Source organism: Eptesicus fuscus, chromosome 11 (genome assembly GCF_027574615.1).
Source record: "Eptesicus fuscus isolate TK198812 chromosome 11, DD_ASM_mEF_20220401, whole genome shotgun sequence".
NCBI lineage: Eukaryota > Metazoa > Chordata > Mammalia > Chiroptera > Vespertilionidae > Eptesicus > Eptesicus fuscus.
The window spans coordinates 85,427,267-85,453,339 of record NC_072483.1 but is presented as its reverse complement, the minus strand read 5'-3'; the positions used below and the strand labels follow the sequence as shown (position 1 = coordinate 85,453,339).

At 45.6% G+C, this 26,073-nt stretch overlaps 1 protein-coding gene across 8 annotated transcripts in view; it reads left to right on the top strand.

Moving 5' to 3' along the window:
* SPATS2L (spermatogenesis associated serine rich 2 like) overlaps nucleotides 1-26,073 on the top strand; it is a 147,938-nt gene that overhangs the window by 45,946 nt on the left and 75,919 nt on the right. Inside the window, exon 1 of one of the 8 annotated variants that reach the window (XM_028153155.2) lies at nucleotides 22,345-22,423. The exons of the other annotated variants lie outside the window; for them this stretch is intronic. The gene's annotated coding sequence lies outside the window, so the exon portion shown is untranslated. Of the gene's footprint in view, nucleotides 1-22,344; nucleotides 22,424-26,073 lie in introns of those variants that run through there. 8 annotated transcript variants of the gene reach the window in all.

Below are 26,073 nucleotides of genomic sequence, written 5' to 3'. Positions count from 1 at the left end.
TTCCGAGTCGGCCTTATCGTGGAAGCAAAGCTGATGGTTTAAGGGCCACAGGAAAGGGCGGGCACTTGAAGACATAAAATGCGTTGGGCAAGCTCTCTGTGAAATGGAAAACACTTTGCTTTGAAGCCACTGTGTAACCAGCAGAAGTTAAGAAAATAAAGGCAAAGGCAAAGGGGCCATCTTTCTCTCCCACATCATTCCAGGTAACTGGTTGGACTGGTCTCCCGCTGCATGGAATGCTCTGCAAACCGTCTCCCTTCTTTTCTTTCCTAAGCCCCCGGGCTTCAGAACGGCTGCCTTTCATGGCAGGGGGCTCAGCCTCTGTCCCGAAGGCCTTCCCCTCACCTCCCCCCCCCCCCCCCCCCACAATTCCCCTAGAGAGGGAGGCAGGATTAATTCCCCCCTTCCCTTTTGATTATAGGAAAAGCCGGCTGCACCCGAATTGAGCGCCAGCGCACCTGAACTCAGGGGGCAGCTCCCCGACAATCGCGCTCTTGTTCCTTCGTCTCCGGGGCCTGGGGAGCGGTGAGGGCCAAAGGGTAATGAATTCTTCTGGGTGGTGATAAGAGCCACATTCCAAGAGGATTAACAGCACAAAAAGACCTGCTTCTAGAAGGAAAAAGAAACAGCGAAAAAGCGGGGGAGGGGGAACACCCACACAGACACACACACAGCCGCACAGGGAGCTGCTGAGCGTGTGCTCAGCGCCACCTCCCACGTTTAGCCTGACCAGAGCGCCTACGTGCCGCGCGTGGCAGGAGCGGGCCCAGGCGGGCAGCGCCGTGATCAGAGGAAGGGCCGCTGCCTCGCGGTGAGGATGCCATCTGGCCACTGTCAAGGACTTCCCGGATGAAGACGCAGCAACATTTTCAGAATGCCTGGACTTCAGACGTTGCGGAGAAGAGGGGATGGAACAGTCCATTGTGATTTGTTAGCCACATCTGAGAACAGTTCCGCAGATAGAAATTTGGCTCCATTTAAACTTTCCCAAAACAGCGTGAGCCCCGCATTGAAATGTGGGATCTTGATTGTGCAACGCACGTGGAGGCCCCTCTGTGCTCGGATGGATATATTTGGTGAGACGTAAAGGCAGCCTCACTCCGGGCCGCTCACCACGGGCCAGAACCAGCCCACAAACGTCTGCTGAGCTCTGCCTCCTGCCGCTCCGGAAAAGAACCTCTCCTTCTGCGGGGAGGTCACTGCCCTCCCGGGGAACGAGGGCACGTGGATGTGGTCCCTGCACCTTCTCGCCTTCTTCCCGCCCTTCCCCACCCTCAGCCCCATGGCTGCGCTGCCCGGGCTCCCGGACCTGACATCTCAACACCCCTTGTCTTGCCGCACCCCCTCTTTAGCTAAACCCTAAAGAAATAGTCCTGGAGGCGTTTCCCCCTCGGACACACTGTTCTTGAGAAATAAACACATAATCGTCTCTCGCTGAAACGGTGACTTTTGCAAGTTCTGTGCTACAGTCTGAAAAAGAAAATTGCCACCCTGCTGTAGGGAACTGCAGCTTGGACGTTTCCTTGGCCAAAGCCTGGGTTCCTCTCTAGCCAGAAGAGAACATTCCACAGATTTCGACGTGGGCCTTGGGCAGAGACCCTGGTCCGCAATCCCTGGCTGAGCCACCCTCTCGATGGCAGACGGGCTCACCGGCGTTAATCATTTGCCCGGGGAGTTTGTTTTTGAGAGGAGTCGCTTCGAGAAAGGCAGGTTGGAGCAAACCTTTGCTTAGCTAGCCGTGAGTAATTATTTGCCTGTGTCCATAATTCTAACAACGTGAATTATTAGCTCGGCCCCTCTCTTTGATCCCAAATTGGACAAGATCCATTGGCCGAGACCATGAACTTGAGTGAAGAAGGCTCTTTGTTCTTAAGAGAAAAGGCTGTTGATGGTCTTTGTGCGGTGAGATGACTTCAGCTTCAGCGACCGTGACCCCGGAAATGGGGCCACGGGTCTTGTGCAGTGTAACCGGCTCTGGTAGAGAAGGGGGACACCTGTAATATTCTCAGCAATAAAGATAACTTTAAAAAAATAGTAAATAATAAAACTAAGTAAATGGATTACATTTTAAAAGTCCCATTGGTCCATCTCCACCGGGCGTACCCGCTTCAGTCCCCTGCCTCTGAGGCCCTCGCCAATGGAGGAGGCCCGTCATTGCCAAGGACTCTGGTTACGGCCCTTCCTTCCCGTTTGGAGAGGGGGGGGGGTTGTTTGTAGAAAATGCAAGTCGCCTTTGACTGTCCGTGGATGCATTTGAAAGTGCTTTCTGGGATTCGCGAGAAAATGCTTTTCCATTTACGAGAAAATAGCCGCGCGTTTGTTAGTTATTTGCTGTGACCAAACAAACCCGGTTTTAGCAACAAAGGCAGTACCTTGACGTCTTGCCAGGCTTGTGTTTCGTAGCTAAACATGACATTTAGGAAATGTCAGCTGTGAATGACTTTTTGAAAAATCGGAGTAACGTATGGTTGGGTATGCGGACAGCCCCTGACTTACAAGAACTTGACAAACAAGTCTCCCGCGGACATAAAAGGCCGCCCTTCCTCCATCCATAAAAGGCCGCCCTTCCTCCATCCGTCCTTTTCAGGGTCCCTTCATGTCTCCTCCTGGGCCTCCCTCCCCCCTCCCATCCCCCGCCGTGCCAGAGCGGTTCGGCAGCGCCATGGAAACTGCCCGTGGAAAACCTCGGCTCTCTGGGAAAGCTGGTTCCCAAGGCAGGAGAGGACGCTGTGTCCAGCAGCGCAGTTGGCCCTGGCCCCAGAGATGGCTCCTGAACAGGCCCCGCTGGACTCCCCAGTGTTTCCTCTAAGGCAACATGATTCTTTTTCACTTCGTTTACTTTTATTCATTTAGACTTAAAAGTATCCTTTTTTTTTTTTTTTTTAAAGATCCCATGTCTGTGAGAGAGATGAGGAAAACAGCACTTGTTCATTTCCATGTGCATGTGAATGGGTTGAGCTATGGTGACCAGATGCACACACACAACCCTCCTGTGTGTTTAGTCTTTGTATCTCACTGTTACATAGGTGTCCACACGCACTCTTCACCTTCACCAGTGGCGCGTCTGGGACTCAGAGAGCTTGCAATGTCTGAGCTGCTGGAAGCGGGACTAGGAACTGAACATTTCATTCTGGATTGGGTTCTTCTGTGATTCCATAGGACATTGTGTGTGCATATTCTTATACGCGTGAGTGTTTTTGTATGTACACACAAATGCTCACATCTCCGCCGCTTTAAACAGTGAAGCAAAAACATTTGCAGATGATTGGCAGACAGCGTAATTCAGAGGGTCTCAGACCATCTCTGACTTCAGTATCCTGCTATTCAAGACCCTGGAGTCTGGAAGGTGAAGATTAGATGACTGGATCTTATTGCATAAGCTTTAGAGATTGAGGGTCCTGTGTGTGCACCTATATAACACACTTAGAAACCTGAATGGTAAGGTATTACAGCTTGGCTGAGAAATATCTATGTAGTGGTTGATTAAATGATTAATAAAATTCATGAATTATATTTCTGTTCATAGGCCTAATCCCAACACTAGCAGCATATTTCCATCTGTGCTTTGGACGTACTAATAGTAGTCCGTCCATTCTTGGTAAATGGGTGTTATTTGTATCTACAAAGTATATTTGAATCTCATATCAAAAAGCTTATTTAATATCATTCGATCTTTTCATGTGGTAACCTTTTGGATCAAACCCTAAATAACACAATTCTGAAAGTGAACATGATAAACATGTACATAAGCACATTTTACAGCTCTATTTATAGTAATAATATTGATGGCTCTAGACAGATTGCTCACTGGCAGTGAACACACAATGGGAACGTCATACGAGATGAACTGCTGCCATTTTCTGAGATAGAAAATTCTCACATTTTACATAAAGCCTAAAGTTAAAATGGTTCCAAGAAAAAAACATGTGTTAAGAATTATAAGTGTTTAGCTTAAAAAGCAGGGGGAAAAATGGGTTATCACAAACATTGCTTTTTTTTTTTTTCCTCCCAAAGTATAGAAACAGCTTCCATCCCCTGACCCCATGATGTCATGCCCTGAATAAGAAATGGTGAAGGAAATGGAATTATGCAAATGAATGACAAACTTGGTATCAATTAGACTTAATAGCAATTTAAAATTTGAAACAAGTTGGTAAATATTTAATAATGCCTTAAGGAGCATAGAATTACTGTTTGCTAGAACCCTGTTTATGGTTAAAATGGTATCAAGTTCTACCTGCAGATGTTCTCAAAAACAGTAACTTCATCTTCCAGCCTTCTCCACAGATGTTGAATGTTGTTCCATTCACGTTTATCTTGTGGCCAGAGTTTTCGGACATGTATGTACCCCGCTAATCTGCCTCCGTGGGATGGGCTAGCACTATTCCTGAGGGCCATCTCATTGGCAGTATCTGTGGAATGATGCTTTGGGCTCCGCTGCAGCCTTCAGCATTGCTGGCTCAGTGAGGCCCTTAGAAAAGAAGCCAAAACCACCATTCACAGACTCCAACACTCAGCTCAGCCTTTCACTGTCTTTGGGGACAGGAAGGCAGTTACAGAGACCAGCAATTCCTGACTTTTGAGAAACTAGGAAAGGGGGGAAAGCAACTATGAACTGATGTGACTTTTTCTTTTTCGTTAAATGTCTCTTTTCTTAGTTTAAACAGGATATGAAAAGCCAATCCATGCCACGTATATCCTGGCTAAATTTTATTTTATTTTTTATTTCATTTTACTTATCCTAAGAATGCAAGGATGACTTATTTTCAAGATATACAAATAAGTCAATATGATACACTACGTTAATTTAACAAAGGATAAAATTACATGGTTATTTCAGTAAGTATGGAAAAACACATTTGACAAAAGTCAACATCGTCATAATAAAAACAGCAAAATAGGAAAAGAAGAAATAAACATCATCATCATCATCATCCTGGCTAAATTTTAACCTTTTGCACTCGGATGTCGAGTGTGACTCGACACGGTTAGCATCAGTAGCAGCTCTTTTTATACTCTTTGACTGTATCAATAATTTGAAATATAAAAAAATCCAAATAAATAAGTTTGTATGAATAGAAACTCCAGTTTTTTATTCTACTGCCGCGCTTTGTAAAATCTGGGGTATTTAAAAAATTAAATCCCGAGTAGAATAAAAGAATCGAGAAAAAAGCAAGCAAGTGCAAAGGGTTAAAGCATAGGATGTATCCTATATAATAAATAGGTAATATGCAAATTGACCATCACGCCCTCACCAGACAGCTGCCTACGACCAGGCCAGCGGGGTGGGGGGGGGGGTGTGAGGGCAACCAGGCCAGCGGGGGGGCGGGGGGGCCGTGAGGGGCGACCAGGCCAGCGGGGGGGGGGGGGGGCAGTTAGGGGCGACCAGGCTGGCAGGAGGGGTGCAGTTGGGGGCAACCAGGCCAGCATGGGGGGCAGTTGGGATCGATTAGGCTGGGGGGGGGGCAGTGAGGGGCGACCAGGCTGGCAGGGGGGGCAGTTAGGAGCAACCAGGCCGGCAGGGAGGGGACAGTTAGGAGCCACCAGGCTGGCTTGCAGAGGCAGTGAGGGGCGATCAGGCTGGCAAGGGGAGGCAGTTAGGGGCGACCAGACAAGCAGGCAGGTGAGTGATTAGGAGCCAGCGGTCCAGGATTATGAGAGGGATGCCAATCCCCTAAACCAGCAGTCAGACATCCCTCAAGGGGTCCCAGATTGGAGAGGGTGCAGGCTGGGCTGAGGGGACCCCCCTTGCATGAATTTTGTGCACCGGGCCTCTAGTTTTATATAATGAGAATAGAAATTTTATTCCCATTTTGCATGGGACTCGGCGTAGGTCCATTTAACACTCACGTAGACCATGATAATGTCAACCGTGAACTAGCACTGGGTTTTAAAGTTTTTGTAGTTAATTTTAGAGCATTGGTATATGTGCAAGAGCAGTCCTCGTCCCAAGTGCATTGCAGATGTCATCTTTGAGAGATGACAAGGATAATTGGTTTGACTTCATAGCTGAAAGCGCTCAAGCAAGCAGACTCTGGGAGAAACTTGCTTAGCCACTGAGACCGGGAAACTGCCCTCATGTCACGCAGCTAATGTTCTGTCACTTGCCGGACATTTCTGCTACAGGTTCATGTTCTGATATTTTCATGAACCAGCTAGATGGACAAACTGTGTGGTTTGGATTAAATAATATCTGCCTGAAGGAAGGAAGTGAAGTTAGCCAGAAGGCCAGATGGCAGCTGCATTTTCTACACAACTCCATTTGGAAAGTAAGCTTTATGTAATTTTTGGTCATTTCTTACCATCTTGGGAGACCATTTTCAGAATAAGTCATTGAGCACACAGGTTTCAAAAAATGAACGGCACAGACATAGATACATCATATGTCCTGCCCACGGAATTACAGGATAGTTATATGATGAAAATGCTTGGGTTTCTTTTTCTTCCAGCATAATTATAACCTACTCCTCTAGTCTATCTTTATTATTTTGCAGCTGACTCAATTATCCCAGAGCTAAGCTTCATAGCTTATAGGACCATGGAATTCACATATAGCAAAAGCGTGGCTGAAAAGGTCATGAACTTATAACCAGTCCTCAACTTGTGGTTGACTAGATTGTTCACCTGCAGGAAACAAGAAATTGTGACCTGCACACACAGAAACACGGTGTTTCCTTTCTTTCCAAAGCAGTGTCATTTCTAAGTTGCATCTTCCAGCAAAGTAAGCCAGGCATAGCTTGGACTCCTGAAGGGTTAGTTAGTCCATGTTCGTGTTTAAGAATTTTACTTTGAAGTTAGAGGGTGAGCCCCAAGCTTTTAAATGAGAGCAGAGAAACACCACCTCACACTGAGGTTACTTACCTTGGCAAATCAGGAGAGAGGGTCATTGGAAGAAGTCAATTAAGGTTGTTCATGTCCCAAGTGGTGGGACCATCTCTGGGCATATTTGGTTTCTTCTCCTTCTCCCTCCCTATCTTCTTGGTTACCAAGGCTTAATCATATTCCTTCTAATTGACTTTTAGTTTCATACTTTCTCCTCCATTATCATCTCCATCACTCTAGTCAGATTCCCAGACTCTTCAGAGCTGCTCAAACCCAATTGAAATATCATTCCATCCAATACGCATCCTACTCCCAGTCTAATCTTCATCAAACATTGATATCATGATGGTGTTTATATCTTAAAACTTTCGATGGTTCCATATTTTGTTCTACAGCAAATCAGATCCAGATACCTCCGCCTAGATTTCATGGCCCAGGGAAACCTGCCACCTTCTCTCTTCTCTCTCTCCTCCAATAACCAACTTCATTTCCTGCCGCTCTGCAGTGTGTTGGTGCTCAAGTCAGTGTCTGTTGAAAGCCACCCTCTCCCCCAGTTCTGTGATGTCTGTTCTTGGAATAAGATATTCCCAGATAAGGCTCACTTAGAGTCTCTCTCCCTTTTCCTTCTAGCTCGATAAACACACCTTCATCCAGGGTTGACTCAGTTCTCATATTCTCTTTCCAATCGATTCAACACACACTTACTGAGCACCTGCCGTTACATTGAAAGTCACCTTCCAGGGTGTGGTGAGGATTGCCAAATGGTGCGAAACAGGGTCCCTGCTGTAGTGCTGAGTTGTCTGGCTTGTTCTGGACCTCCAGGTCCTTTTCTTCTAAGTGTCTACAGCACCTAAAGTCTAGACCAGTGGGTTACAGAGCGGAGTGCTCAAAATAATGCACTGGGTGCAGGAGGAACATACTGGAATTTCTAGTTACAATTTTTGTAATGTTTTCAAATTTATTTTAGAGTATTTTTATAAAGTATATAACATATTAGTACAAAGGTACATGTTTAACATTTACAAATACATAATATACATGCATTGGATGTCCATGTACAAGCATTTTTACTAATGGAGTGAATGATCAAAAAATATAGACAGCCTCAAATTCAGAACAATTTCATCAGGGCTTTAGGTCAGCAAACGGATGCAGCCAGTCTATGCATTCTTTCATTGATTTTCATTGATAACTTGTTTACAAATCTCATACTGTTGAAGTTGAAGCTTGACCACAAGAATGTCTTTTGCTACTTTACAGCTGAGTTAAAAAAGGTTTCTAGGTGAAGTTTCCAGACCCAGGAGGTTCACTATAAACCAAGATCACGCCTGGCTGGAGTGGCTCAATGGTTGAGCGTCAACATATGAACCAGGAGATCACGGTTTGATTCCTGGTCAGGGGCACATGCCTGGGTTGTGGGCTCGATCCCCGGAGGCAGCCAATCAATGATTCTCTCTCATCACTGATGTTTGGATTTCTCTCTCCCTCTTCCTTCTTCTCTGAAATCAATAAAAATATACTAACACACACACACACACACACACACACACACACACACGATCACAACTTTGCTGGTATTTCGGGATACTGAAGTCATGCTCCCTCATCGCCCCTTGATCTATGTCATCCTATTCGTCTAAGGTTTGCTACACTTTTCTGAAAGAGGCAGTGATGTATATTTGGAGCTTGTAATGATAAAAATAAAACTTTTTAAATGCTAGTGAATGAAATTTTAAGTTTAATAAAATTGTACTTGTGCTATCTTGCAAGATCTGCATTACTTTAAGAATGTTCTAGGAAAACAACCATAAAACAACACGTTGCTGATTCCGGCGTTACCCATACTCCATTGGGGACTCGCATGCTGTATTTGTTTACTTGATTAGCCAGGCGTGTTTTCCTGTTAGTGTCCACATTCATCTTTTTCAACTGTAATCCTGGTTTTCATCTCAACCTGACAAAGCCAACCTGGATTTTGACAGTCACACTGATGTTTATCTATTTAAACTGCTGGGAGCAAAATCTGATTTTGTGCCTGGCTTTTGTTATTGAAAAAAAAAAAGTAATAAAAAACCAAGGCAGAATTAGATCAGGGACATCCTTTATTTTAACCAGGATCAAAAACTAAATAAATATATAGCTCTACCTGAAAATTGGATTAATTTAAGTATATAGGGGATGCAGAAAAATTGCGTTTGAAATTTATTTCTCAGCTGATCATTTATTTCATAGACAAATTAAACATTTCTATTGCCTGTTGTGGAAACATTAATATAATAATGATGAAAACTCTCATTTGTTGAGTGGTCAGTACGCATCTTTCTTGCACTGATTTCTGTGGTCAAAGCTTCCGCCTCCACTCAGTCCCACCCACCCTGGAAGGCTGCGACACAGCAGAGGAAGGAAAATTGTGGAAGATAAACAATAGGTTCTACTTCAGTATGTTATTCCCATTTGAATAGAATGTGCATTCTCAACAGGGTATATTGCACCCAGATTGAAAATTGGTTTTTGGAGAGCGAACAAATCAGATCTTCTGGCTGATGTCCGAGGGAGAGGGAGATGTGACTGTGGGAGACTGGTCAGGGGGGTGCTGCATTGCTGGCTTTGAAGGTGGAGGGAGGAGCACCAGCGAAGGAATGTGGACAGACTCCAGGTCTGAGGGGATGCGGACAGACTCCAGATCTGAGTCCCTACTGGGTCTGGAAACTTCACCTAGAAACCTATTTTACCTCAGCTGTACGGATGCGGACAGACTCCAGCACCTGAAAAAGGCAAGGACACAGACCCTCCTCTGGAGCTTTCAGAAAGGAACGCAGCCCCAGCACTGTGATGGTAGCCCCATGAGTTCCGCGTTGGGTTCTTTGAAGGCGGCAATAGGAAACGAATACGCTCAGTTCCCTCTCCTCTGTAATGAGAAGAACAGAACGATCTACAGCCCAGGTGGTCTGTAAGCATTGCGGTAAATAACCTGCGAGGAGAACGGAGCGGGCACAGCGACTTGCCCCGCCTTGGCAGTGTTCAGGCGGACAAGGTGGGCACTCTGAGTGCACCTTGCTAATGTTGAAGTTGCTGGTAGACTTCTTTCTTTATGTCAGTCGTGATAACAGTCACGTTTTATGCTGGCCCTGTCACGTTAAGGGGACTTGGTCAGTTTCCCTTCAGGTTCATCGGGTATTGATTTTATATTTCAATTGTGGGAGGTTCCTTTTAGTGCCTTCCACGTACCCCCAACTCTTAGTTCCTCCCCCAGATCTATTCTCCCCTTATGGTCTTACCTGTCTTCTGCCCTGGCTGAGAAATGCCTGTAGCCTTGGCCGGGGTAGTGGGAGGGAGCGGGCGGGGGGGGGGGGGGGGGGGACGCTGTGGAAAGGTGGGGATCCAGGGAGCAGAGAGGAGAGAAGGGCCAGCTGCCAACTCTCCAGTGAGGGAGTGGGACCCCCCCCAGGGAGTGGACCCCCCCCATTCCATTCAGAGGCATTGCCCATTAGAGCCGCCCTGGCCTGGGAAGAAGGAGCTCCGGGTATTGTTTTATTTTTAACTTAGACAAAGTGTGTGTGTGTGTGTGTGTGTGTGTGTGTGTGTGTGTGTGTGTGTTTCTGTTCTTGTTTTCTTAAGTGACTAAGAAAATGTCTCCAAAAATGAGAATCGCACAATGTCCCATCGCTGACTTGCTCCTTGAAGTCAGTTGGGTGGAGCCTGGTGTAAATGAAGTGAGCGCCACGGGTTTTTCTCTTCTTTGTTGTCAGTTATTTTCACAGAAAACAGCTTCTGCATGGTCACAGGAAAAGAAACCAACAGAATCGTATTCCGACTACCCAAGCGCTAAAATATGTGTGCTTACATATGTTACCTTTTAATCCTCCCAGCATGGCTGTGAAACAGATATGATTACTCTCATTTCCTGCTGAGGCAGGGGAGTACCCTCACGATATCACTATGAATAGATTAAGAGATGTCATCACCCCCACTTACAGCGTGGGTCCCCCGGCTCGGGGAGTGTGGCAGCTGCACGGGGTTGGCTGGGGGACACCGGGGTGGCCGCTGACTGGGCTGCTGTAGCTGGTTGCCTACGCGGGCAGGACTTCTCGTTGGAGGCAGCGATCCATACAAAACCTTCAGTCCCCGAGGCCCATGCATTGGACTTTTCCTGTGAGCTCAGAGACGCCCACACCTTGCAGTGCTATATTCAGCTGACAATGTTCTTATGTGGCTGGTGGATAAATCAGAAAGTTCTTTTCTTGATTCTGACTTCCCAAGGGCCAGGGCATCCCCTCTCCTATATTAACTGAGTGGAATATTGGATATGAAAATAAAAGGGAAAAAGAAAACCACTAACATGCCAGCGTGTGTGAATGTCACATGTAAGCCACTGCAATAGCTCACACCTCATGTCCACTAGGCTAACTCCATGGAGAAGGAATCCATGCCAAACTGCAAGACTGTATTTGAGCGCCTACGTTATGGGAGTTACTTCCTTCTACCCATTCCTACGGCTTATTATCATAGGAATCATACCCTTGACCATGTCTCAGGTACTCTTGCTAGTAAATGAAACATGTTTAGATATTTCATTAATATATGCAATAATCGAAAGTAGTAATTTACTAAGACATTCTATAGGTGTTGTTAATTTCTTCTAAAATTTGCTCTACATTTCCTGGTAATAGTGACTAATTCAAAATTTGAAGATAGACTAAAAAATTTTCACCAATTACTTCTTAACCTTACTGCAAAGTCTTGATCAATATTATTGAAATGATGTCCCTAATGGGGAAAAATATCAGTATTGGAAGTAAACTCACTACAAATGATTTTAATTCCCACTTCTTAATTGAAAGTTTTCTGGCCAATGCCAAATTTCTTTTATCTTTGGACAAAACTGTATTTGGCCTCGTTTGTAGGCTAATTAGCATTAGGGTTTTTGGTTGTTGTTTTTTTCTCTCCATCATTTTCATGTGTTATTGCTTACTTAGTAATCCATGATGATCTCTGACCTCGTGACTCAGCAAAGCTCACTTCTAGCTCAGATGGCCATGACCTTGTGTGGACAGAGCATAGTCTGTTAGCAGCACATAAGGAAAACACCAAAGACAAATGGATGTGTTGTTTCTCTTCTTACAAGTTACTATGAGCTCAAATCACAGACAATGAAAATGATTTGATGACTCAAATAATTGCTACAGAAATTTTGATAAAAATCTATACTTTTCAAGAAAATAAGAGCATCTCTTTATTTCATATGAAAAATAAATTATGGTTTATTGGGGAACAGCTTTTGCATTTGATTATAGATTAATTAAATTACTTTGCAGAAAGTAGATTAAAGAAATTAAGAAAGGAATGCTTATATTTATGTATGTCTTAGTATTGAAAGTGCATTTCAATTTTCATGCTACATATGGAGTATATCATCAACTCTTCATGTTGATGACCAATTGAATAATGCTATAATTTTGGCTATATTCTTTAAAAATGTTAATTATTTCCATCAAGATCAGTGATTCTTAGTGGTGGGTGGAAAGGGGTATAGTTTATAACAATATAATACTTTATCTCATAGCTCTGATTTTTTTAAGTTACTGGACTTAATTTGTCATTTCAAAAAACAATATAGGAAAATAAGGAAATTTTTATTACCAAAAGACTGAGAAACCCTGTTTTAGCTAATCTGCAGTTACAGAAAAGGTTGGTCAGTGGCAGAATTTTTGACAGAGAAGAAACAGAATAAAATAGGTTATTCCGGTGAAGCAGGAATCGAGACATTCCAGGATGCAGAAGTGTGGGTATCCAAAAACCCGAGAGAGGGCACACTCTTGGTGATGTTAAAAGGAGGAAGAAAAAAATACAGTGTCCAGAATAGTTCCTTGCACATAGTAGGTACCCAATAGATAGTTTGGAGTGAATAAATGAACTCAGACCACCCAACATATCAAGCATTGATATAATTTGCTTCTGATACACCATACCAAGTGACATGAAGTCATTAGTAGGTCTTATGAGACGCTTAAGCTATGTGGGCCTCTGCTAGATGTTTTTGTTTATATTTAAATGAAAATAGGGTCTCAGATACCGGTCTACCTCACTGACATATCCATCTCTAAGAAGCTAAAGGAAATTAAGGGAACTGTTATTTTGGATCTAATTTTAACCAAAAAGAGACTGGTTAGTGTAATAGAAGTGGAAGGAGGTGTATCCTTTTATTCAATAAGTATTTTTGAATGTCTGCTATGTGCCAAGCACTTGGAAGATTGTGCCATGTCATCATAGCTTTTGTGATACTCAAGGAACAGATGATGGATACAGCCAGATAGGTATTACCATCTTCTGGAGGGAAATTTCAACTGTTCAGAGAAGTAGATGGGATTCTATCGACTGAGGCTCTAAAAGAAGATGACTAAAGAAATGAGAATCCCAGCCCTTTAGTTCAGATTAGGACCGTTTCTATGTGCCCCCAGAGCTCCTCAAACCTCCCTTCTCAAATTCGATATCATATGGGATCATAAGTGCCTTTGTACTCATCTCAATTTATACTGAAACTGTAAGCTTCAAGAGGGCAGTGCTGCATCTATCATGTTTATCTTTGTGTCCCAGCAAATAAGACAATACTTAGCACATAACTGATATATGCAATAAATTATACACACACACACACACACACACACACACACACACACGTCCAACAGTCCACAAGTTTTTTAATGATTAGAATTAGAGGTTTGAAAGTTCTAAAAAACGAAGACAGAGGGTTGTAGTTACAAAGGGCATGTTCAGACTAACTGAAAATATCAAAGACCATTTAAAGAAGAATGCAAGGAGAGGCACATAACTAAGAACAAATAGCAGAGAAAGAGATAATCCCATTAGAATGATGTCCGGAAGCCTGGAGTCCAGAGTGAGCTGAAGTATGTAAAAAATGCTGAAAACAACAAACAGGGATTTAAAAGCTGGCAAGGAACAATCCTCCAGAAAATGAAATTCTGCAGGCACGAGTAAGCCAGACGGCGAAAACTGGAAAGCTCATGAGGTGAAGCGTATTGGCCCCATTTTTTGGATAATGACATAGTCATAATTTTTGTCAAGACTGAAATACTATTTTTATCATGTTTTTTATTGTAGAACTTATTTATTTATTTATTTTTTTACTTTTGTAGAAAATAAGAAACAGGAAAGAGATAGGACCTGTGATGGGAAAAACAAAGGACTATTTATCTCTTCTTGTTCTCGCCTTGTAATCAAAGACCATGATCTCCCACCTGGGAAGCCTAGAACAAAATGTGAATATTAAGGAATTGTGGCCCACAGAGGCATGATGCTGGATCCTTAGCCCTTCGTCATGGGTAGGGCTTCCTGGCCCAGATTATATCCACAGGCCTGAAAACATCACACCTGTCACTCTCCCAATTCAGCCAGCCACCTGGGGATTTCAGCAAATGGAGAAATCCCCCAAACCTGACAAAAAATAAAAACCATGGAATGCCAGTAACATTCTAGAATTTATTTGGAAACTTTTGATAACACTTAGAAATAAAAAAAGTGATAATCATTAGGCAACAAGAAGTCAAGTAGGACTAAATGATTTTCCTGTTCAATTAAGTAACTGAAATGCAAGACGGAAATGTGGTAGAGATGATGCATATGAGTTTCATCAAGGCAGTTTTCACAACATCTCAAGATTTCATTGTGGATTTGATGGGAAAATAGGGACTGGATAACTGAAGAGTTAAGTGGATTCACAACTAGGTTTGCATAACCAAACCCAGGGTGCTAAAGTGTGTCAAACACTTATATTTCTCTATAGTATGTATTTAATTCTTACAGCCATTCTGTGCAGTTGACACTTCTGTCTCTACTTTATAAATGAATAAACGGCCGGAAGAGGGTTTAAATAACTTCCTCAAGATCACGGTTCTTAGGTGGCAGAGCTGAGATTCAAGCCCAGACTGTTCACTTAATGGCGTAGTTATATGAATGGTATCCATCGATTTGTGAATGACCAAGTGAAATGTACAGCTAAAGTGGAAAGTTATAGATTTGGTATTAAGAGAACTAATAGACTGGGAAATTCGGCCAAATTAATGAGGCAAAATTAATTGAGGCAGATATAAACTCATGCACTTAAGTTCCGAAAAAATACCAGTTGTAAAAGGGAAGAGTGGGGAAATAGGACTTACTTATAGGTCAAGTGAGGAAGTCTTATGGAGTTCCTTTACTATAGGCTTATTATGGCTAATGTATAGTGTGATCTGCTTGTCAATAAAATGCAGCCTTAGGCCATAGAATGAATATGTATGTATATATACATATATACACATATATGGACTTACGTAGGGTGAGAAGACTCAACACTTTGTCATATGAGGAATGAGTGGACTCTCAGAATTAAAGTTCTGCAGGTCTGACAATACAAAATGAATGTCTTATCCACAAAATAATGTAGGGATCTATGAAATCCTTTCGTGCTCTGACGTCCTGTGATTCAGTGAATGATTTTGTACTAGAACAGAGAAAGCATACTTAGGTCAAATCTGCTTTGCACGAGTGGTTCGAGTCCTGGCGTGTCTGGAGGCAGAACTAGGAGCATTGCACGGGACGTTGCAGGAAGGCGATTGACTCCATTTTATCTAGAATTTACTCACAATTGCTCTTGGGCAGAAGCCACATTGTGAGGCAGTGAGCCTCCATCACGGAACTTGTTCGGGCAGAGGCTGGATGGCCCCGTAGTGAGGATGCTGGAGAGGAGATGCGCTCATACGTCAGGAAGGTGGGAGACCCCTGAGTCCTTTTGTAACTCCAAGGTTCCAGAAGAGTGGAAATCACTAGAATCTCTCTGAAGCGAGCAGCGAGGGGTGGACGTGGAGTTGTGTTGAAGCTGCACCAGCTTGCAGGACGGTGGGCACGTTGAGACCTGGAGATGGACCTCCTGGCTTTCCATTGGAGGCCCATTGAGTTCTGAACCAAAGCAAACACAAAAAGCTAAGTTATAAGATACTGGTTCGTGCCTTCCTGGTGACAGTTTCTTTAGATTTTGCTTCAAATGGCCGGTCACAACAAAGCCATCCATCCATCAGGAGACCTTTCCAGTCCCGCCTATCAGCAAGCTCTTCTGGGACTCTCTCAGATTCCTAGGCACAAAAGCCCAAGGGGATAACTCCCGTCTGGAAGCATGCCACACATCAGGGAGACCTCACATGGTTTGTTTCCATTTCAAACTTTCAGACAAGGCATGAGTCGGACAGAAGGAGAGCACTCTGGGTGCTCCATGGGGAACCTACACACTGAGGGAAGCGACACACCTCACTGTCTCCCTTTTGGAGTCCTGGAGTTAGGAGGATTGTGAGTCCCCGCTCCAGCTCCCCATCCAGCCTCCGCTTGAACCAATTCTGTGACTCACTCCCTCCTCAGACAGCGCCTGCTGTCTAGAGACACCAGATGTAACAGGAAGCAAGGGAGGGGAGCATGGGGTCGCAGGCAAAGGGAAGGGTGAGCAAGACCTTGGAAATGGTTTGGGAATGTGTATTCCACAGTGGCTGTCCTCACTGGGAAGATGAGAGGAACATTTAAAACACTGGCATAACCTTCTCCTTCTTCCCATTGATAATGTCCCTGCCCCATGTGGCTCTTTGCCAAGCCATCTTTCCATTTCTGATTCTAATCCTCATGAATGCTAAGATTGCTCCGTTGGAATGAACCCACTAAACAGTTTTTAGGCGATTCCCTTTCTTAGCATTGAACCTAAACGGTGGCAGCAGACTAGTGGAATGGCATAGCCTGGGATTCGGCTTCAGACGTCTGAGCCCCTGCCTTGCCGTTGTCTGGCTCTTGGGCCCTGGGCTTGGCCTCAACTTCTGTCTTCCTGGTTCCCTCATCTATACAATAGATGCCTGCCTTGTGGGGACGCAGTGAAACCACGGACAGGGATAAAATCACCCAGCATAGTCCTGAGGGGATTTTGTGTTGCTTACTGTTGTATCTCCAAAACCTAGGACAGTGGAGCTGCTTAAAACGTTGGTTAAATTAGCACTGAATGAATGAACAGATGAATGAATGGATGGATGGATGGATGAATGAATGAATGATGAATGAATGAATGAATATGCTCAGTATATAATAGCTCTTGCTAAAGGGATGGTAGTGTTATCAGACATGAGAGTCTTTGTAAAACAATAGGCTGATTATTCAGAGGTTTCAAGAAGGAGAATACTTTGTCCTAGCTACATTCTCACCCCCACCCCCTGCCATCATGCAGCAGAGCTTTAGGATTTTTAAAAAGCTAAACTAAAATTGTGACCATTATGTAGTCTTTGTATTGTTTCCTCAGTCCTTACCCTGTGTTTCCCATGGGGTGCCTGGCATGGTCTCATTTTGTCTAGCCGTATTGTTTGAAAGTTTGAAGTGAAAAATAGTGAAATAAACCAGTCAGAGAAAGGTAAGTAGCACACGATCTCACTCGTATATGGAATCTAATGAACAAAATAAACTGATGAATAAAATAGAACCAGAGACATAGAAGCATGGAACAGACTGTGGAATCTGAGGGAAGGCGGGAGTGGAGGAGCGGGAGGGGAGTGATTAATCAGAGAACTTATATGACATATGCATAACCCATGGACACAGGCAATAGAGTGGTGAAGGCCTGGGAGGGGTGGTTACGGGGTAAAGGGGGTCAATGGGGAAAAAATTCACAAACAAAGGGGACATATGTAATATTTTCAACAATAAAGATAAATTTTAAAAAAGAAAAACAAGTTAGCCATTCAGAAATAGATTTTTTTTAAGTAGATTAATTTTCAAAGACATTTTCCCTCACTAATACTTCCTCATATTTTTTAAAGGAGCATTTAGTAAAACAACAAGAGTATCTTTTCAGTTTCTGGTTGTCTCCATTTCAAGACTGAGTTTGGTAATTGTATAATATTAGCTGTTGGTCAATGCCCAGGATGTAAAACCAGGTGAAAATAAAACCAAATGAAATCTTCAGTGTAATTTATGAGTTGCTTTCCTAGAGCGCAGTGAAACTCAGGTCCTTGGTTTTATTTGTTGTGGAGCCTCTGATAGCAGTCAGATTATAGCATGCTTTTGCAAAACTAAAAGGACAAAGAATCAAGGTGAAATGGTTAAAAAAAAAGATCCAGTTTTCAATTTAGCATTTCCAGAATAACAGCAAGTAAGGTCTAGTTTCAGAACCTTGTAAGCAACAATGACAGTGGCTAACGCAAAAACTGGGTGGGGCGGGGGAGAGAAGGAACTCTCCCATTTGCTAAAAGGAAAACGAAACAAGGGCGTTATCTCTTTGCTTCATTACGAACAGGACAAGCGTGTAATTGAAACCACGCCATGTAACACCTTTCACATACTGCCTTCTGATGTCAGCTAACTGCTTACTGCCTGCTAATCTTATCTCCCGTCGATCTGGTACTGCATTATAATTAGCCACACACACTGCATGGCGCCAGGACACCCAGTGCACTCCCCATAAATATTTACTGACTGACTGTGCACGAGGCAGGTAGGTTTTCTTTCTGGCCTCACACGTGACTTGTTTCTGCCAGAGAGGTACTTGCTCTTCCTCTTCCCTGGAATGCCATTCCCATCACTGCCTCTCAGAACCCCTCCCTGATTAAACCCATCTAAACCCAAACCCTCTCTCCTCTCTAGAAGCTCCTTTTACAGACATGGTTGTAGTCATTTCATCAGGATTTGTTTAAGATTCAGCCACTGGCATTCTTATTTCTCTTGGTTCTGACACACCCCGTGCCCACCATATACACTCCCAAGAATAGGCATGTATCCAATGGAATGTTACTCGGCCATAAAAAGGAATGGAATCTTACCATTGGGGACATCATGGGTGAACCTAGAGGGTATTATGCTAAGTGAAATAAGCCAGACAGAGACAAGTACCATATAATTTCACTTACATCTTGGAATCTAAAAAAGCAAAAGGAATGGATAAGCAAAGCAAACAAACCCCAGCCTGCCATATGGCTCAATGTCCAGAGAACATTCTGATGGTTGCCAGAGGGGAGAGGGGTCGGGGGGCTGGGGGAGAAAGGGGGAGGGATGAAGAGCACGATGAGGATGTGAAGGACAGCATAGGGAATACACTCAATAACTGTAGTCGTATGCGTGGGCACGAGACTTATCATGGGAGGTCACGTCTTAAGTTACATTAATGTCTACACCCTATGTGGTACACCCGAAACTAACAATATTGTATGTCAACTTTAATTGAAAAAAATTTAATTATTAAGAAAGTTAATTAAAAGAAAGAAAGACTAGGCATTGAGTCTTATTTCCCGTTGGGACACATACACGGATGCCCCTCCGCATGCGGTGTCCGGCTCGCGGCGAGCACACTCCCTCACAGACGTGTTCCGCAGCGGGATGACGAGATGTTCAGCCTTAGTTAAACAGTCAGGGAGCGCTGCTGGCTTGTCTCGTCTCAGCCTGCCAAGAACGGGTATTCATGGGATCAAGGCGGTGAGAGATGGATCTTTTATATCAACAAGTGATCACAACCTAATACGTTCCCACCTCAGAACTGCTTCCAGGTAGATTGGACGACTAACCAGAAGTCTTCCAAAGGGAAGTAGCGTATGGTGGTATATTTATTTGAGAGGCCTGTACAATAGTTGTACGAAAATAGTTTGGATTTATTCCATCTTTGGAGGAGATTAAACTACATATCGCTAAGGCTTATAGGCCATCCTAAGCATTTGATACTTTTCCGAACGTCCCGCAGTGTGAGTGGAGCCATATGGCAGGTTGGGGCTCAGTGCAAAGTAGAGGCTGAGGTGTCTGCTCCTGGGCCTTTTCTGCTGTAAACCAAAGGAGAAGGCAGGCAGGCCAGGAGGTAAGGTCCATGTAAAGGTGCGGTTAGTGGTTAAGTATGTTCAGCATTGGGGTGGAAACCAATTATTTTTTGTTTCCTCGTGCTCCACGGAAAAGGTAACATTTCAGTCTTTCTGTTTTGAACAGACCATAGGCTAGTCTAGTGGTTGGGTTCTCCTTAATGCAATGAAGGCTCTGCGTTTAGAAATAAAGTAAGGAGAAGAGGTTGGGGAAGTTACCTGGTTAAAGGTAAGGACACATGGGGCCTAACGCAGGAAGATGTGGGGGGCTTCGGGGCTCGTGATTAGACCTTGACTCTGAGAATGACTAAATCTTGCAGGGCTGGAGACAGGGGGGAGCGGGGGAGGGAGAGGGTTGGAGGGGGTGTGGACCCGTGGCTAGGACAGCATTTGACAGTGCTGGTTTTAAATGGTGGCGTTTAGAATGGTAACCCAGTACTAGGTGTTGAAAACAGGAGAATAAATTATTAAAGACTCGTTGCCACCAAGAAAGGAAAAATAAAATGAGAGGACATTTATTCCTCTTTTCCCACATGCCTTTATTGAACATTTAATTGTCAAAGGGATTCTACTAGGTACTTTGGAAAAGAGAAAGAAGAAGTGGAATTTACCAGAGACAGGCTTTTGGAAAGAAAGGAATTATTTTTGTATTTTAGTAAATCTATTAATATCTTGTATATTGGAAGCATTTTAAAGTATTTCTTCATCTCCCCCAAATAGCATATTTCAGGTGGCAAATTTCATTTTGTATTACAGTGAGAAATTGAAATGAAATTCACTTAAGATAGTAAATATGACCTCTCGAATTTTGAACATGTCATAAAATGGTCGAAATGAGTTTTTATTATCTGTGATTGCATTAGAATAAACTCAAGGACATGAAAGTCATATTAATTCTCTCCTTACCCATCTTGATACCAGTCCCTGAAATCAGAATGTGTGAAGAGACTTAGTCGTGTTTAGGTGGTTCTCTTAGTAGCTGCAGAACGTCGTTTGAACTTTGCCCTTTCTGTGTGGCAACTGTTTATTGTCTTCCAAAGGCAGGCACCTTCACTATGAAGTGGGTCACTAAGGACTGATCACATCTGGGAACCCGTGACCTGGCGGGGGTTTCCGAGCCGGTCTGCAGGGAAGAGGGATCGTAGCTCTGCATGGACTTTGCTTGTGCCTGATAAGTTTTAAGGCCATGGGAAACCAACGGCCCTGTGGACATCGGGCCCTGAGAGTGTCATCCCTCCTGGCAGTGCGCAGTGGGGGGTGGGTGGGGAGGGAAGAGCACAGCCATCGGAGGGTTATCTGTGGTCAGGGTTACGTGTCCAGGGCCACCTCCATCACTGCCCAGATGCAGGACCCTAAGTCTCAAGGTTTAGCTTCTCATCTACAACGTGAGGACCGTGGGCACGCAGCCCCACAGGCTGTGGAGAATCTAAGGAGAGTAGTTATGTTTCTGTTGTAGCACTTGCTGCGTGTCAAGCACTGTGAACGCGTGTTATCCTCACTACCACCCTGTGCAGTGGTTAACGGTGATCGCTCTGAGTTTACTGATGAGGACACGAAGGCATGGAAAGGTTGAGTAAACTTGCTCAAATCCCGACAGTAGTAAGAGGCCACGTTGGGATTTAAAGTTGGTTGATTGTAATTACTTATTTTCTGTCAGATAAGATAAGGGAGACTCTAAATAGCAGAAAATAGGCAGTGTTTCCTTTTTTGCCATCATTTAAGGGCCCAAGATACTATGGCTTTTGAAAGAGGCACCTTAATTAAAACGGATGCTATAGCGACTTCCTGGCTGACTTTGCCCATGAGTGGTTAGTGAGATGGGGGGAGGACCAAGGAGGGCCTAGCCCCACAGAGAAATACCGCCTAAGAACCTGTTGAACTTACATGTTAGTCTTTCAAACATCACACCAGAACACAAGGGACATGTATCGGTCTAACTTGCCGACAGGTAGAGCAGGCACAACAGATAAGAAAACCTCCTCCATCCTGCCCCTCAATAGTCATCCCACCCCCATGCTCCTCACACGAGCTGTTGCGTGGCAGACACTGGACATTGCACCGTGAGAACTTCATTCCTTGGAGTGAGAGCATGACCCCTGACACAGTGTATACAGCCCTGGAGATGGTAGGACATTATCCACTTAGTGCAAAGTCAGCCCACGGATACTTCCAGCCAAGTCCAGACAGGAACAGGTTTCGGAAGAGCGAGCCCCGGGGTGCCGTGCTCGGAATGTTTGCTGATTGATTGCGATGCCGGTACTGGTGTCACCGGAAGATTGCAGGCCCTCGGCCAAGACCACACTCAGAAAGTGACCTTTGGAAGGGTGACTGCAGTCCCAGCCTGCACTGTCTCAGCCCCTGGGGCAGCCGATGGGACGGTTGCAAACGCCTCCTTAAAACCGCGGCTTTCCCAGGAGACGAAGAAGAACTGGGCCTTCGCTGGCGGGCCTGCAGGCAGAGGCGCCGGCGGCTTTACAAAAAGGAAGCGAGCGGGTCCCCTGCAGGTGAGCCCCCGAGCCGCAGGTGGCTGAGGCCAGCAGCCGGCTGCTCAGCCACACCCAGGATCCTGCCACCCATCCAGTTCCTGACTCGGTGTGCGTCACTTCTGAGATGACTTACTGGTCACCGTCCATGCAGGTTGATAAAGGAGGCCAGTTGGGGGACGAGGCTTATTTGCCTGTTGGGAAAGCCGGTAGCCGGGCCGTGTCCTGGGAACCCTGAGTTGGAGCTTCAGGAAACCTTACACAGTGAGTTGAGGTGGATTTTGTTGGAAAATCTTGGGCGGCACAGCAAGGGGTGGGCAAGAGGCAGGCGGGGGCTGGCTGCCGAGTTCTGTCGCCGGATGCCCAGGCCCTGCCTCAGCCCCTGGTATTTCTTTCACCCGGTGAATTAGTACATCACACACTGTTTGCATTCAGCAGCGCCCGTGGCGTTTCGGGGAAGCAGGAAGAACCGGGCCCTCTCTGCTGCTTTGAGAAAATCATTAAGTGCTTACCAGGAGCCTCCTGGCTTAATGAATTAGGAATGCTGGGAGCCTGTGGAAGCCAGAATATGCTCTGAAGAGATGAGGGCTTCCTCCAGCACGCGTTTATTCCACAGCAAATGAGCCGCCGTCCCCAGAGCTGGCTCTGAGCCTGTCACCTCTGCTTGCCAGGTTTTCTCAGGATTCCTGGCCGGTCCAGAGATACATTGCAGAACCACAATGCATGTTTTCTTTGGAGATGAATGTGCTACAACACGTGTTTTTTTTTAAAGCAGACAGCTCTCTCCCTCCACCCCCCATTCCTTGCCCACTGCCAGCCTGCCTCTAGCTCTGGGCTGAACCAGGACTCTGTGATGAGACTCTCAAGTTGGGTGAATCACAGCCCCAGTGTTCTCTGCCCAGAACCTTGAGCCAGGCCAATTCCAGCTCTCCTTTCCTCAGTCCCTTCTGTGCTTTTCTGCACATGTCTGCCTCCCCCCCCCCCCCCCCCCCGGAGCTCCTCTGGGGGCAAGCGCTCTGGACTGGGAGGGCTAGCTCAGGCCTCAGCTTAGCACCTTTCTAGCCGTGGGACTTGGGTAATGAGCTTCCTAGGGTGACGAGGAGAATTAAACGAGTTATTCCATGGGAAGTGCTTGGAGCGGTGCGGGTGTACAGTCAGAGTTCAGTACGTGTTATTTTGTCACCATTGCCAGAATCCCCCGGAGCGCCTGGCCCATGGTGGGTGTTCAGTAACTGAATGTCACAGCAGAGGGAAAAGCACTGCCCTTTCTGTAGGAACGGCCGGAGCTGGCTGGGGGGCTGGGGGAGGGGGAGAAGGAAGGGGCAGGCACGATAGTCCTTCAGCGTCTGGGGACTTGGTGGTGAGAGGCAAGGAGAACTGTGCGTGGTCTTTTGTCTGGACCCCCGTGGGACTTGGGATTTGCTAGGCGGGTGGGGGTCGGGGGGGGGCTGGGGGTGGGGGTCTGCCAGCCTGTTATGGTTGCTGGGAGAGGGTGGGATCCTCACAACGTGGCCACTTCACCTTCCCCAAGACCTGTCTAAGCACAGCCATGCTTTAGAGACTCGAGCTGACATCATAGCATCTTGAAAGAACTGCGCGTAATTGAATTGCTGATACAAGTGGCTACTTGCCCCGGCCCGGGTCGCCCCCATCTCTATGGAAACACATGTTTGCTAGAAAGCCCGGCCATCAGAAGCAGAGTCAGCGTCGGGTCACTTAAAAAAAAAAAAAGACATTTATTTATCTTCTCAAACCGTCAGAGACCTACAAAATGAAATAATTTAAATAGGAAAGCCGTGCTGCGGGAGAATGCGAAGGGAGCCCGGGCGCACCCTCCCCTCTGCACGCGGTGAGACCCACGCATTCTTTTTCGCTGTCCTCTGCTCTTTCGCTCCCATTTGCATTCTGCTGCCGTGGGGCGCCGGCTTGTCACTTTATGCAAAAATGGATAATCTTCATTCCTAGGCCTTTGGCAGCACGGAGACGGAAAATTCAAAGCGGGCCTGCCCTGGTGGGCCTCGAGCGGCTCTCGGCCCCCCGTGCGTGCCACTCACAAGGGCGTGCAAGCCGAGGGCCGTGCCTCCCGCACCGCACTTGGCGCCCCCAGAAAGGTCTGAAGCCGCATCGGCACATCTTGCCCTAGATGTGCTCCAGTGATATTCTTAGTGATGGGGAGCTTTTATCTGGCCCTGGATGCAGGCCTTTTCAAACAAGTATTGACTGTTAATGACCTGTTTAAATAAAACATTCCGTTTTCTTTCTCCCCGCCACAAAGGACTTAGTAGGCAGTGACATTTCCAATCCGGAAGCTAACCCTGCTCTTCTCAAGAGGCAGAGCCAGGGCTTTCAAATGTGAAATTTTTGTCTGACATTGGCCCTTAAAATGCTTTTCAGTGAAGTTGTTCTAACAGTGGGTTCGGTGCATTGAAGTGTCTTTGAATAAATATGCAACCTTGAGAGTCTGTTCTCCCCCCCCCCCTGCCCACTCCCCAACTAAACAAAAACGTTTAGGTAAATATCTTTCTGTGAAAATGGTATTTCAGTCGTCATGCTGCGTTTCATTGTTGGTGTCCTCATTCCTAATAATTAAAGCAACTTCCCTCTAAGGAGCAGGCAGGCACAGGAACTTTTATTAAACCGGGGACTTCAACCCCGGAAGAGAGAGCTGGAGCGCTTGGAAGCTGAGACTTCAGTACTTAAAAGACCAGACAAGGAACAGCAAAGGAGTTGAGGGGAAGGGAAGAGGGGGTCAAATAGGAGAGAGATTGGGCAATGAAAAAGGTAAGCGGCAGAGCACCCACATCATGTTAAATTCAGACAAAGCCCCAGTTACGTAGAAGGACGCTTTCCCTTTCAGCTGGCATGCAAGCACCCATGGTGGTGGGAGGTGACAGGACATTGAGTCCTTGGCCAGTTTCAAGGTGATTGATTGTACAGACGTCAACATAAAAAAACAACAACAGCCAAACCTGAAGAGAATCTGTATGAGTTTGTTGGAGCCAAACTGACAACAATTGCCGGGAAGCAAAATCTCCAGGGCTTGGAAAAACGCTCCGTCCAGAGAATGGCAGTCTTGCCGCTTCCTTTCTACATGAGAATCAAAGGAAGAGGCACAGGAGGGAGGGTTGCGTGCAATCCATTGGTGGTGGGTTAGGGCGGTGGGAGAAAGCAAAGCATGGAAATCTCCAGGAGCGGACGAAGAGGAAACCCGGGAGACACATAGATAGGTCTTTTACGTGGGTGGCTACAGGGTAGTTAGCAATTAACGTTTACAGCGCCCAGAGGTGGAATTCGGGAACAAGATAACAGTGAGGTCCCAGGCTCTGGGTGCAGTAGGTGTGCCCTGAGGGGTCTGGAACAGGGGATTACTAGGGCATTCCAAGGTGATGTTATCTTAGACGCCAGGAGACCACAGGCAGGCTGGCTTACTTCAGGTAAAGCTTGGCCTTTGTCAGGGAAGCTACAGGCCTAGGACGTGGCCCGCTTTTGGTGAGGAATGTTATGTTCAGGCCAGCCTGTGCCGTAACCTTTGGTCTCCGAGTTTGTAAGGCTCACCAGGCTGCTCCCCCCCCCCCGCCTCCCCCCCGCACCCCCCTCTACCCGCTCCTGCCTGACGGAGCCTGTCAGGTTTAGTATGTGGTCTCTTCTTCCTCCACACAGAGAAATAGCCTCGAGCATTGGAGTCAACACCCACACCTTTTATTTTTTTAAGTTGAATTTTCAGCTTTTTGCTACCCTAGTTGCCTGGCACATTATAAGTGCTCCATACGTGCGGCAATTGTTATTTTAAATCGTTATTTTTAAATGTATTCTTGTGTATTTCCTCTGGTTTCATAATTCAATTAAAGGAAAAGTGATGTAATACCTGAGAACACGAAAGTGAATCTAAGAGCAGTAAGAGGTTCCAGAGAAAT